Source organism: Myotis lucifugus, unplaced genomic scaffold (genome assembly GCF_000147115.1).
Source record: "Myotis lucifugus unplaced genomic scaffold, Myoluc2.0 scaffold_17, whole genome shotgun sequence".
NCBI classification, from domain to species: domain Eukaryota; kingdom Metazoa; phylum Chordata; class Mammalia; order Chiroptera; family Vespertilionidae; genus Myotis; species Myotis lucifugus.
The window spans coordinates 4,563,345-4,575,520 of record NW_005871065.1 but is presented as its reverse complement, the minus strand read 5'-3'; positions in this window follow the sequence as shown (position 1 = coordinate 4,575,520).

The window sequence follows — 12,176 nt, the reverse complement described above, 5'->3', positions numbered from 1 at the left end:
AAAAATGATGATGTAAGGGCAATGGAAAAATGTGGACAGCATCTTATTAATTGTAAGAAGGAAATTAAAGACCAGTATGCCTAATATAACACATAAAAATTTGTGAAATTGTGTGTGTGTGCACATATGCATGTAAATGCATTGGTAGGTGGTTTTTAATTCTTTATTGGGTCTTTTATGTACCACTAGAATTTTTTAGAATCAATATATATTACTATTTCAAAAACAATAAAATGAATAAAGAATAATTTTGGCTCCTGATCATCTGCAAGTGAATATAGAATATCACCTGGATAACAGCCATGTCAGATCATGGCTAAGTTGTGAAATATTATAATTTGGAGTGACTCTTTTTTTAAGAAATATTTTTGGTATCAGGAATTGCAATGTCTAAAACTGAGTTTAAGTGTTTGTTTCATTATCATAACTGAAGGATTTCCCTTTATTTCTGGCTTAAAATCCTGAATTTCAATAACTATCAGCCCGGCCTGCTCTCAGGGGATGTTTGACTGCTGTGGAGGCGGGAGAGGCTCCGTGAGCCTGGCTTCTGGCTGAGCGGTGCTCCCCCTGTGGGAGCACACTGACCACCAGGGGCACTTCCTGCATTGAGTGTCTACCCCCAGCCGTCAGTGCACCTCATAGCGACCATTCGTTCTGCCATTTGGTTGATTTGCATATTAGCCTTTTATTATATAGGATGTTAATATACTATATGTTAATACTGTTAGCTTTGAACAGATTTTGTTGTTAAGATTTTTAAAGCTAATATATTTTGTCTTTTCTTGAATATCCCTGTGGAATACTTTTTTTTGCCTGTTCAACATTTGAACTTACTCTTCACTTTATGAATCTCTGTAGAAAATAAGAAAAAAAAACTTGCCTTGTAAAAGCCAATCATGTGAGATACTTGCTTTCCCAGCATCCTCTGAGCTAAGGCACAGCCTCCACCATCAGAAACTCCTGCATCAGACTTTAACAACTAGGCAGAAACAGTGGTGACGGCTACATGGGCAAGTTTTAGGGAGCTAACGTGCCCATTGCGCAGATGTTGCATCTTGAGCTCAGTGGTGGCAGCCGTAAGTCATTTCTTTATCAGCCTAGTTCTAAGGATCCTTTGGAGTGTTATTTCTGGAAGTTAAGCTTTGAGTTGGCTTTCCAGATCCCCCAATGATTGTTTGAGCTACTGGGAATACTCGTAATAAATTTATTTTCTTCTGAGTTATCCAGTCAGCTTGTAACTGAGTACTCTTCCCAAAACACTCCTGTTTCTCTACTTCCCATCACCAAATGTACACTCACGCCTGCATCTCTGCCTTTTCTCAGACACCCTGGAGGATGGGTGGCCTCCTCTCTTCAAGGAGAAGAAAGTGCTATAGATACCACCAGCCACCATCTTAAAGACTTGGCTTCTCGAATCATGCCCTCTTCTAGCTGCTTTATCAATCTCATACTTTTCACTGGGTCTTTCCCTTCCACATTCAGACAAGGTCATGCATCTTCCATCTTTAAAGATGTCTTGCCCTCACCCGTACTTGCAAGTAACTAAGTCTCTGGCGCTTTAATTGCCAGACATCCTAAAAGGGTTGTCTGTGCACATTGCTTCCGCATCCTCACCTGAGTCATTCTCCGAATCTTTCCCTTACGGTTTCAGTTCTCATCCTTCCACTGGCGCACATTGTGCCACGGTCTCCAGCAACCGAATGCCATGCAATCTAACTCATGTAACTCAACCTCCTAGTCTTCCCTCTTTCTTGAAACAGTTTCCTTCCTCTTGGATTGTTTGCACCCTGCCTTGGTTTTCTCTCTTTCAGAGAGGCCGTTTCTTCCTAGTCCCCTTTGTTGGTTTGCTTTTAATTGACCTCTCTCGTCTCAGTCCCAGGTGCTTGTCTTTCCCATACTTTTCCCGGAAATAGTGTGATCTATTTTCATGGCTTGAAATGTCACTTGTACACTAAATGTAAACCTTTTGCACTGGTCAGGTTTAATCTTGTCCCTCATCATTTTATGGCCACCAGTGATGTTCTATGAAATCCCCATTCCCCCGTGTGGATTTGAATTCCTTGGTCATCTTTATCTGAGCGCTTTCAAATATCAAAGGATTACTGACATGTTGTGATAAATATTTTGCCTAGTTGGTCTTTTACTTCTTTCAGTAAGTTTTGAAGGGTGTTGTAAAAAATATCTTCAGCCTTCTATTAATACAATAATAGTAATTTATGAGGTCAAGGACATACATAATTTAAGGTTATCAAATAAAACTACTAATTTAAGCAAGTAAACAAATATTCTAGAGCTTGAGAAGGCACAACGTATCCCCCAAATTATTGGAATTTGTCTTTTGGATGCATTCAGTGAATTTCCAAATAATTTCTAATATCTTCATGTCTTTGCCATCTGAGGATGAATTCCATGTCAAATATTGTCAAAAATTACACAGACCCAAGTCTGGCAAGTAAGATGCATCACCAATCTGTGCAATACCATTTTGGGTGAAAAGCATGAAAATCTATTTGGCTAGAAATGCAGTTATAACTTTTTGAAGTTCCATAATAGTATAATGCTTTGACACCAATGGGCACTGGTTTGAGCCAGAAAGTAAACTGAGAATGCAGGGGTTACAGCTGACTTGGGGTGCAGTGTTATTCAGGGGTCCCAGCAATGATGCAGCACGCAGGACCTCGCTCTCCATGTCTAAGCTCTGTTTTCTCTGCATTCACTCAGACTTTCTGTGGTGGTGAGACAGCTGTAGGAGCTCCAGCCTTCCGTCTTTTCTGGACCAAGTGCCATAGAATAAAAAGTCCAGATTATCTTCCCAGTTGTCCCCCAAGGTTTTCTTGGCTCTGACTCTGTCAGGTTCCTGAATGTGATGCTCTGATAAGCAAGGCTGGAGTCAAATGCTTGCTCTTCTTGCACTGAGTCATTTTTCTAGACTAAGAACAGTACTTTCTCTTCCTACAGAGGAAAATCAATGGGCTATTGCTAGGGAAGAGAGAGTGGATGTTGGTATAGCTAAATAATAGCAAGTGTTCACCACAACTAGACACACACATGCAAACACACATTCACACACACCATACCTGCCAGGCTAAGTGTCAACTCAAAACCATAGGATCGAGTCCCAATTCTGCCACCAAAATGAAATTGCAGTATAGTGGGACATTGGACCCTTGATGCAGCAAGTTCTACCCCTGACTACCTGTTTGACTTTGGTTATGGCATTGTATATGCCTCCGTTTCCTTATCTATGAAATGGGGAGAACAGTGACACCTACCTCACAGAGTGTTTGTTCAGATTAAATGAATTCACATATATGTGAAGTAGTTAGAACAGAGCCTAGCACGTAGGAAGCCTTGTATAGTGTTAGTCATTATTATTATTTAGGTATGGCCTTGAGCACTGCTTCAATTTCTTCATTTGTAAAATTAGAGAAGGGGGCTACATTGTAATAGAAAGTCAATGTACCATAATTCTATGCTTTCATAAGCATGTGGATGGTTCTTATCCTCAAATAGTCTTTCCTAAGGAGTCTTTGAAGCAGGAGACCTGAAATGCATCGCAGGGATTGAATTTAACCATGACCTTACCCTGGCTAGGTAGCTCAATTGGTTAGAATGTTGTCCCAATATACCAAGGTTGCAGGTTCAATCCCTGGTCAGGGCTCCTACAAGAATCAACCAATGAATGCATAAATAAGTGGAACAACAAATCTCTCTCTCTCTCTCTCTCTCTCTCTCTCTCTCTCTCTCTCTCTCTCCCTCTCTCTCTCAAATCAATCAATAAAAAATTGAAATTTTTACCATGACCTTAATAGAAATTATATAGCTTTTCTATGATGATATTCTGAATGAGAAAACGCATAGAAATATAGCTAAGAAATATGTACTTGTTAGAATACCTCATCGTTATACAAAATCTCAATAAAGCAGAATGATCCTTCACTTTTACCTCTGCTCTGTCAACAGAATATCATGCTGGATATGTGATGAATCACTCAACAAAAATTCAGATTTTGTCTAATGACATTATAAGTCACAGCATAGTTTCTCACTGAGCAGTGCATACTGCATAGTAGGATAGATCATAGAGTTATCAAGTATGACTAATAGTTGGACCATTTTTAGAATGTATTTCATATATTAATCTGTACAAATTGTTCAGATGTTCCCCCACAGAATGGGTTATTTCTAGAAGGCCACTTTATGTTGATTTTCACTTTTGTGGCCTAAAGATAGAATTGGCTTTGCTCACCTAATATGAGATCAAGGTATGACATAGCATCTCTTTAAATAAAATAAGAATTGTGCTGGGACTCTGTTAGATTTTAACCTATAGCAATTGGAAACTTCTGGCATAATTAAAGCAGTAGTTGCATTCTTCAAGTGTCTTTGTGTTTGGGAGAGATAATAGGGGCTATGTTTTAATTATGTTTCCTTGTTTAAAGGGCCTCGATATATATGTGAATATCCATGTATGGTATATGTATATGTATTATATTAGGATATATACATAGTTGGATATTAACTTAAGGATCTTGCCTGGGACTTTATTTTAAAAAAAAAAGAAGTTAAAAACGTTGAGAACTGCCCTAACTGGTTTGGCTCAGTGGATAAAGTGTCGGCCTGCGGACTGAAAAGTCCCAGGTTCGATTCCAGTCAAGGACATGTACCTTGATTGGGGGCACATCCCCAGTAGGGGGTGTGCAAGAGGCAGCTGATCAATGTTTCTCTTTCATTGATGTTTCTAACTCTCTATCCCTCTCCCTTCCTCTCTGTAAAAAAATCAATAAAATATATTTTTTTTAAAATGTTGAGAACAGGTTAGGTAGCACTGTCTAAACTTACTTTAAGTCTGTGAATAATAGGGGGAAAGGTAATTAAATTCTCATTTAATAAGAAGTAATTGCAGTGAGCATGTAGTGGTCATCTGTAGTCACAGGCATGTCCCTAATCTAAAAACCTCAGCTGTCCTTGGGAAGAGTGAATAATATGGTTAGCAGTCTCAGATATTGCCAATATTTTCAACCTCTAACTTGTGGATTTCTTGGGGCCCAAGAAATTCCCCTTATCCCCAGGAGTCTTACCTTGTTTATCTTACTGACTTAATTAGCTTTGAACTAGAGTGTCCGGGCCTTTCTTTCCAGACAGAGCTATCTCTAGATTCTAGACTGGAGCAAATTGGAACAATTGCCCAGGGCTCTGCTCTGCTGGGGAAACCCAGCCAGCTGGGGCTGCTACAGTGGATGTGTGATGCTGGCTAGGGAGGAAGGAGGAGGGGTTGAGAGTAATACAATAGAGCACAATGATCAAACACAATTAGCACAGTTTGTAGAGCATCCTCTACCACCACCGTTTGCCCACCCCATGAAAAGGCAGCGACCCCAGTGCTGCTGGCACTGCGAACCACTGTACATGACCTTGCCCTCTATATCTGAATTACCTTATTCTCAACATTAGTTCATGCTTTCACCCAACTCACACTTATCAAGGTCTGCCTTTGTATCTTCATATTTGTAGTATATTATTTAGTATTTGTCATAGTCAAAGGATTGCTGTCTCTCATACATTAATGAATATAAGAATCACATGGTGTGATTAGCTTACATTCTCAGGCCCCACCGCCAGAGATGCACATTCATTACATGAGACCCATACATTTATACTTTTAAAAAAGCACCCATGCTAGTTTCAGAAGCCCTGAATTCTTAACAAGATCATAAAATCCTCAAGGTGGGGGGCATGCCACTCATGTACCACTTGGTTCCCCAACACTTAACACAGTGTCTGGTACACGATAGTTACTTAACATATATTTGTTTAACTATTGAATTATATTATAAGGACTATGTTGGACCCTAGAGTACAAGGATGATTTTATCACAAGCCATTTTGTGTTCATCAGAGTCCAGGTAGATAACTCAAGGAATACTCAAAGAAGAATTTAAAGAGAGTTTAACAAAGGATCATTGACAAGTCACAGGCAGGGTTTAGGGAGACAACAAGACATGGTGAAACATCCAGGGCCTAGCAACAGCCAGAAGCAGCTGCCCCTAGGGCTAAAATCTCAAGGCGGGAGTGGTGGGATGGGGGCCTTATTACTAGAACCTTGTGAGAGTGCACCCATAGCAGAGAGCGGGGAATAAATACCCTGACTGTCTCTCTTCCCATTCTCTGAGCTGGTGGTGTCATTAGTCAAACCCTTCAGAAACCAGATGGCAGGAGAGCCCAGGTGAGGTAGTGAACCCCCTCTCATGGCACCGAGCAGAGAGAGAATGCAGGGAATAGCTTCTTTCCAGAAGCTGGAAGCCTGCTGTCTTCTAATCAGTGTACAGTTACTGAGGAACAAAGTTGAGAGTCAAGATAGTAACTAATACTTATAACTGGATCATTTGGCCATGTCTATACACCACTCCAATGGTCTAGCTGCACGAAGGATGAATCAATTGTGTGAACACCAAGATGAAATGTTAATTAAATGGAAGCTTTCATTTCCCAGATGATCACACACTCATAAACACATGCACATGTACACACACACACACACACTCCCTCACACACTCATTTCAATGGGGTTCATGTGATATTTTGAAGTGTGACCACTGTGAGAACCTGGATAGTTTGATCTGTACCACCAGTTAAATATTAAATAAGTGTTTGATCACTTAATGTCTCCAAAAATTAATGGCTATTGGCAGATTGACTTACATTACCATGATTCACTATTTTAATGTTAAAGAATATAGAGAAAAAAACTACCATTAATGTTTAAAGAGATAATTATTTATCTCTATTGCACTTTCACGACTTTCCTAACTCACACTCTGGCTTCTAAAACTACAAATAATCCCTTTCCATCTGAAAATTCTCAGCTTTCTGCTTCATTTTTTTTATAACTCCATAATGCCTAGTATTTAGTTAACAGTCATTTAATTTGGTATTTTTAGAGCAACATGGAATTATGAACCCAAACTTAAGATAATGAGGACAATATTTCAGAGAAGGACAAACGTCTCCTCTGATATATTGCCAAAAATATGCTGCTGTGATGAAGACCACCCACAAGCTTCAACTGGCACATGATGTATCGGCCCATATGTATTAAAGAAAAAGAGAACAGAACGGAAGGAAGAAAAGGCCACATGGAGCATTTGAAACTGGGCTCAATAGTGTGTTTCTGAGTAAAACGTAGAGAGGTTGTCCCAATCTCCAAATTCAATTTAACAGATGTTATTGAGTACCTATGATTTGTTCATCTTCTGCCCTCAAGATTCTTTCAGTCTAGCACGGGGGAGGGGGGTAAGTCAACAACTTAACACTATACAAGTCACTGTGATACATTGCTACCTAGAGGAAGAAGCAATGCCCTTAGAAGCTTACTTCCTGCCTTGTTGGGGAAGGCTTCATGCAAAAGGCAGAATCTGAGTTTGACTTTAGAAGAAGAGATGTTACTTAGCTTGGAGAATTGGCTTTCAAGTAGAAGGCAGCAGAAAATAAAATACAAGACATTCTAAAGTGTCAGATGGGTCTGGCGAACGACTCCACCGGTGGGTCAGGAGAGTGGGCTGTGTGGAAGCCTGGAGTGAAGAATTAGGCCAGAAAAGTGTTTTGGACTACATTATGGGAGAACTTGAATGCCCTAAGCACTTTGGTGTTATTCTTTTGGTAGTTGGAAGTCATGGATTTTTGCCATTAGAAGTAGAATATGCAAAATGGAAATGATCTGATCTGATAGCTCAGTATAATAATGAACAGAGGGAGAGAGAGTAGAGCGATAACGCTCAGTGGGATGTCTTGGGAGAGATAATAACTTTTTAATTTGGGAAGGCTCTGTGTGGATGGAAAGAAAGGCAGTAAAAGGTACCAAATCCTTTAGAAAAGAAAACAAGGGGAAGACTAGGTAACTGATTGAATGTGGGGCGTGTGGGAGAAGGTATTGCCAAAGATGTCAAATGTCTGAGGTTTCTGGTCTGGATGACTCATACCTTCAAGACAGATAGGGTTGGTCTGTTTCCTTCCTCCTCCATGTTGTCTCTTTGTAGCCTCTTCTTCTAAAATTATGATATCAGACATATGTCATTCAAATTCACAAGTTCGATTTCTAGTGTAATATTTCAGTCTGAAATTTTGGCAAAATCAGATGTGGCGCTTGGTTATATACAACTGAGAGTTAATTGAATAGAGTTTGGAAAGTGGACGGGATGAAATAAGGGTAGAAATAAGGAGAACTTTGGAAAACACCTACTTTTCAGGGGCAGATAGTGGGTCTGGGTTAATTCAGATGTTAATGTTCTTTCTTGGTAAGAGAAGGGAAGTGAATCCAGTTATTTCCCATAGTAGTTTGGGTTGAATACATGGCACTGAGCAATACTATTTAATTCTGCTTTCAACCCAATGATAGTATATGGTTGGACGTTTATGAAGTCTATTGAAAATGCAAGAATCATTATTATTCTGGGTCTCCCTAGGCAGGGATGTGTGTGTGTGTGTGTGTGTGTGTGTGTGTGTGTGTGCGCGCGCCTGTGTGTGCCTACACCTCAGAAATTTGTTTCCTCTTTTAATTAAATGAAGCCCATGTTTGCTGGCTTTTGGGGTGGGCTGCAAGGCCCATCTGTTTAAGTAGGCAGTTGCCTGATATTGCAGGGGGGGAGGATTGGCAAGTGTAAATGTGAATTTGAATACCAGATACAGGCTATTTAAAGCTGAATTTATCTTTAATAAATTCACCCAGAGGTGTTCGGCAATAGGTAGGTTGGAAAATGGTCATAATTTGTGTGCAGACTTTTTTTTTCGGTTGCGTGGCACATGATTGAGAGAAGAAATAGAGTCAGGGAAGTTCGTGTTTGATAATGCTCTGTTTCTCTAGGTCTCACCATGCAGGAGGCAGACTCCTTCAATAATTGCTTTTAATATGCTGGAAGGCAAAATGGTCTTCCATTTCATATGATATAGTACTAACTTGAGAGCAAATAATACATAAATGTTTTCTTGCTAGTATGTGTTAAAGCAGTTGGCATTTAGGACCAAGGGTTGTCAATCTTTGAGGTTTCTGAAAGGAATTGCAATTTATGACGTGTTAGGGTAAACAGTTGGATTACATTTCTGAAATACGTGTTCCATCAGGTAAAATCATTGTGATTACAGGCACTGGAACTGTAAGTAAGTTATGTGGTAAAAGGTGGAAAATGTAAAACAAGTATGCTTTGCTTAACTACTAATCCCTCTTTGTATCTCTGCTGAATAAACTACAAGAAAAAAGGGGGGGTCAGAATGTTTAAATAATAAAATAGAAAAAATGCACTACGTAATTTTAGTAAATAATAAGCATTATACAGCTCAAGGAACTCTTTCATCAGTGGTCCAGCCGTGAAAGAATATTCCAGAATTCAAAGAATTACAAAAGATTACAAAGAAGTTCTTTTAGTTGGAAGTTATTTCTTTGTTTGCTTTTTAAAAATTTCTCTTCACTTGCCCTTTACTTGCTGATATAGCTGATAAAAGCACAGGTTGTCACTTTGACATGGAGACTCTATTGTTCAGAAACACTTTGCAAATAAAAGCAAAAAGCAGAGAATGGCTTTAAGAGCTTTGCATATGTTTGACAGCAGAAGACAATAAATGTAAATAAATCTTTACTATTTCCCCTAATTCAGTTTGTGCCATGCACATGTCAGGACTATAAACACACATCAACAAACATTTGAAAGAAAACAATATACATAACTTATTTTATATATTAAAAACAACTGTCAAACAATTATGACCTCATGTATTAGTTGGTTGTTTTGAAATATTCCTACTAGAATTAAAAAGTGCTCTGAGGGCCTTTGAGCTTATACATATTGTGTCAATCAAGAGCATATGTAATATATCTAAAGCATGAGGTAAAAATTTTCTTCATAAATTATTTCATAAATAAATAATTTGCTTGAAAAAGTTTACAAAAATATTTGTGCTTTTATTAACTGCTCTACAGATCTTTTGTGGTTCATGTAAATGAATTGATACAGACAGCATTTTGCTCAGTTGAACTCAAAATACAAAAAGGAACATGAAGAGAGTCTTCATCTCTCAGGCAAACTTCAGCAAAATTGGGTCCATGAAACTTCATTCATTAAATTTTTAAGTGAACATGAATTTGTTGGCTTCAGTACCTGAAGTGTAACTTTATCCTTTCAATTGAAGGACATAATTCACTCTCAGACCTTTGGCTTTAACATTTTATATAATGTATAATTTTGGGTACACTTAATGGTCAAATTTTGTATTATTACAGGTGGAAAAACACCAGCCATCTCAAGGGTTTTGTGCTCGCAAGAGCATGTAATTTCATTTTTTTGAACCAATTTAATCAATGCTTGTTTCACGTGAGTAAATTTACACTCTTGATGATTGGCTTACATGTGAGAGTGATGAAGAGGAAGATCACTTCCCCTTTTAAAATGTCATTTAAGTCTTGGGGAGCATAAATAGATTAGGGGACTAATCCTTGTGATATATGGTACTATTTAAACTTTGCTGCTAAGATGCTACAGCCTGAGATTTTATCAGTTAGATACCAGCTTCAGCAGTTTTAGGTGGTATTAACCCCTTAAAAACAAACCGTTTTACTATTCAGATTCATATTTCAAAATTTATTTGATCTAATATTTTTAGTTAGTCATGACTCAAGAATGTTTCCCTCAGATCCTTTTTTTCTCCTGAATAAAAATGCTTCTCACTGCGCCGTGCATATTTCCATAAATGTCGGTAAGCTAATTTATGGCTTAAAAAAGAAAATAAAGCTCTATATTTAATATATGAATACTTTTTACAGTGGAAATTGGCAGTGGACAGTATTAAATGACTCTAGTGTGAAAATATGCAGGTGGTCATTAGTAGCTGACTATGAGATTTACTGAAGATTTTGATATTAATTTTCCCTGCAAGCAGGACTATATATAAATCTTACTCTGTTCCCAAATTAATTTAAATTGATGGTCACACATGAATAACTCCATGCATATAAGCTTCATTGTCTTCTCCTTTAGGGAATATATTGTTTGCCTCATTGTGAAACTGTGTTCTGACTACTGTTTTACCTGACTAGTTTTCCTATTGCAAAAGAATTAATGCTTTTCTACTCATAGTGTCTGGGACACGATACCAAAATTCTGGAGCAAAAGGGCTACAAAAAGGAATCACAGATCTGCCTGACTAGGAATAAAGATCTTTTAAAAAAAGGCAGTAAGGTTGGCTTTTTCACTTCTGATAATAGTATGTTTCAAAATATACACTTAGCTTTTTTCTCTTAAAAGATGCAAGAATCATTTAGTGAAAAAAAATATTTTGAAGGAAATTACTTCATCTTTGGCTGACGGAGTCATGATTGTACGTACCTCTCTAAAATTCTAATTTTAATCATTTTGCAGTTTGGAGAAGGAAGGATGTTTCTTCTTTTAGCACAAAATTAGTTTAAACTGATTTTCACTAGAGGAAAAACATGCCACTTAAAGTCACCCAACTGAAGAAAATGAAGTCCAAACTCCCAAGAGATATTTACTGAGTTTTTAACACCTACTATACTTTGGATCCTGTCATGGTACTCCTATGCATTGTTGGTTTTTAGAAATTAAAAAAGAAAGAAAGAAAGAAAAGGAAAAAAAAAACCCACCTGGCTCAATTCAGTAACTTATTTTGAGAGAATTTCACTTAACAATGAGAGTATTTGGAGATGTGAAGTAGTAAAAAGAATGGCATGCTTAATTCAGTGTTCCTTGTCTGCTACTATAACTCCAAAGAGCTTCAGGTACTCATCTTGCAGCACTTGGGTCATGTTCCCATTTTCTCTATTTTGTGGTACCCCATGTAAGCACCCACAGAGCTTGCTAGAGTCCCCCCCAGCCCACAAAACCATAGCAACCTCAGTCCGCACTTCTCCAACTCAGGACAGAGTTCAAGTTCTCAGCCTCACTGGCCATCAAATGCATGGGAAACGCAGACCACCGACGAGGTGCCCTAAGACTTCTTCATGCCCCAGAAAAAGGGCGGGGGAGGGGCGGCGCGCGCGCGCACACGCGCGCACACACACACACACACACACACGCACTCACACACACACAAATCCTGCGTCGCTTAATTGGGAGGGAGAAGGCAAAGTAACACCCAAAAGGTAAAAGCACTTTTGGAGTTCTTTGGACGGT